Here is a 2,776-nt window from a genome sequence, read left to right as displayed (position 1 = left end):
GATCTGTTCCTGTCACTCCTATCTTACATTCCTCTCAATATCAACATCCTGAGGTTACTGTTTTCTAATGTGTGGAAAATGATTACTTGCAGCAGCTGCAAATAAATGATCTACATTTATTTTTAAATTTAGACAAAATGATAGGATTTGTGTATCACATGTTGCATATCATTTATTTTTTGTAACATGACATTTTAATTCACTTGGCCAGGAGAAATAAAGTGAACTTTAACAATATTTAATCTAAATATTTTCCCCCCTACATACCTAAAACTGGTTTATATATGTTACTGTTTTATTTGTTTCTTAGTTTGTAAGCTGACTCTGAATTTGGTATATATTAGCTATAGCTCTTTTCTGGTGGAAGCTTTGTTGCTATACAGCCAGTAAATTTCTGTTACATTTGTTTTTTAAAAATCCTGTTCGGTAATTATAGATAAATGTAATTGCAATGTGTCTGAGTAATGAGATTCACACCAATACTAGAGATATCCTGTACAGTATTGGTCAATAAATAGAGATGGTTTCAGAATAATTAGTTAATTTTTCAGTGATGATAAAGATGACCTGGGTATGACACAGTACACATTCTTGTTATCAGTCCAAGTGAGCTCTTTCATGGTCCAGCTGGGTCAAATTTTCTGATGATTCCTAGAAAGCAATATTGGCACCCTTGAGAGCTTTAGCTACCATTCTGGTGTGTCAAGTGGCTTCCAGCCAGCTTGTGGACTTAATTTTTAGAAGTCTGCTATAGAGTTCATTGTGAGTGAAGCTCTGCATGTTTTATGTCTTCTCTGCATCACTGAGAAAATAAAACTTGAGATATAAATAAACTTGAGATGCTAACCAGAATTAAAATGCAAGTTACTTTGTTTTCTCTGCTATTTAACCTGGATTAACAAATTTGGGTTAGAACATCTGAACCATGAAGGCAGAATATTTGCTGGAAATGAGGGTATGACAAAGGAAAATTCCGTATTTGAGCTGGAACCAAAGTTCAAAGAGCTTAATATACTGCAACTGGGAAGGGGGCAAGAATCAGATAATCTCTATTCAGGGATACTGAAAGAACTAGCACATGAAGGTCTGGCAGCAAGGAATACTGTTAAACCTATCAAGTCAGGGATGGTACAATATGACTGGAAAACAGCAAATGTAATACCTGGGTTTAAGAAGTGGGGTGGGGGAAGTGATCTGGGAACTGCAAGCCTGTTAGTTGGACCCTGACTACTTAAACACATTTGAAAGGAACAAATAAGTAAATAAATTAAGATAAGTAGAAAACAGGATACAATGCAACATGAGTTTACCAAAGGTAGATCATGGAAGATCAATCTGATGACTCTTTGATATAAAAATAGATCAGGAAAATACAGTAGCTCTAACTTGTCTGGACTTCAGTAAAGCATTTGATATAGTAGCTTATGTGAAATTGTTAATTCAACTGGAGAAGATGAGAATTAGCACAATAATTGGTGGGTAGGAACTGGTTAAAGAGTAAACAACTGATTGTATGGAGAGGGGAAAAAGTGGGCTGGAGGAATGGTATTAGGAATACTGCTTGAAGATGTAACTTGTTTTATATTAGTGATGCTGGCACAAAAAAGTAGAAGTGTACTAACTGAAGTTGGGAAGCATTACCAATAGAGAAGGATTTGCATGTGTGAAGTTTGTTAAATCAAAATATCAGACTGTTGTAGTAAAAATGACAGAAAATGTTATAGTACAAAAAACAAGGGCATGTACTTAAGCTAATAACAAAAAATATTGCTATAAACTTGGAGGGTATCATTTGTAACTGACAGAGGGAGAAAGGTCAGAATATATAAATCGATTGCAGAATGGCAAAGAGCCACTAATGTGATGCGTCTGTGAAAAAGGCAAATGCACTAAAACAGTGATGCCAAAACTTCTGGCCCCTTGGACTGGGTGAGTGCCATGTGGTCAGCCTACAGGCTGCATCCTATACGTGGTTGGCACAGGAGATTGGTCAGTGGCTGCACGCCAGTCTGACCTTGTGCACTACATTTGGAAAATCAAAGTGATATTTCAAGTCTTGCTGAAACACACAGATTAAGATACAATCTATATGTTTCAACAAGACTTGAAGTATCTTCATACAAAGCTTAAAAGTGGGACTCCCTCTTCCAGTCAAATTCACCAAATCTCTCTCCTTTCCCAAGGATCCTAAAGCCTTTTATAAATGATGTGAAAACAAAACCATGAGATAAAACAGGCGGCGCTCTGCCAGCCTTCGTAATGGGTGGTAAAAAAATGAAGAAAAGCAGCAAGGTTTTCAATGTTGTTGTTTATGAAGCAGATGTGAAGAGCAATCAGGACCATAGGGCTTTTTTTTTTTTTTAAAATGTTGTTTTCCACACTGTTAGAGAAGAGGCCTTCATGTCCCCCACTGTGCACCAGCTCAGGACTCCTGCTGGGAAAGCAGCAGCCATAGGTGGGAGGCCAACGCGAAGGACCGGGGGTGTCTGTGACCGGTGTAAGTGAGCAGGGGTCACCAGCACCGGGACTTCTGCCAGCTCCAGCCCGGGAAATCTCAAACGACGCTACTGAGCCCCACGCGTTGCCAGTGCCCGGGCCAGGGCCTCCGGGGGCACGCGGTGCCGCAGCGGTAGTGCCCCCGGGCTTGGGGGAGGGGCAAGCCCCGCCTCAGCGCTCCGCGTGACCTTTCCCCTCTGGGCGGCCCCGGCCAATGGGAGGCCGCTGGCTCCGCCTGTTCCGCCGGCCGCCGTGCGGGAGGCGCGGCCGCCGGCGAGGG

Source organism: Alligator sinensis, unplaced genomic scaffold (assembly GCF_000455745.1).
Source record: "Alligator sinensis unplaced genomic scaffold, ASM45574v1 scaffold321_1, whole genome shotgun sequence".
NCBI lineage: Eukaryota > Metazoa > Chordata > Crocodylia > Alligatoridae > Alligator > Alligator sinensis.
The sequence above is the reverse complement of the archived record's forward strand: the minus strand, read 5'-3'. Positions refer to the sequence as shown.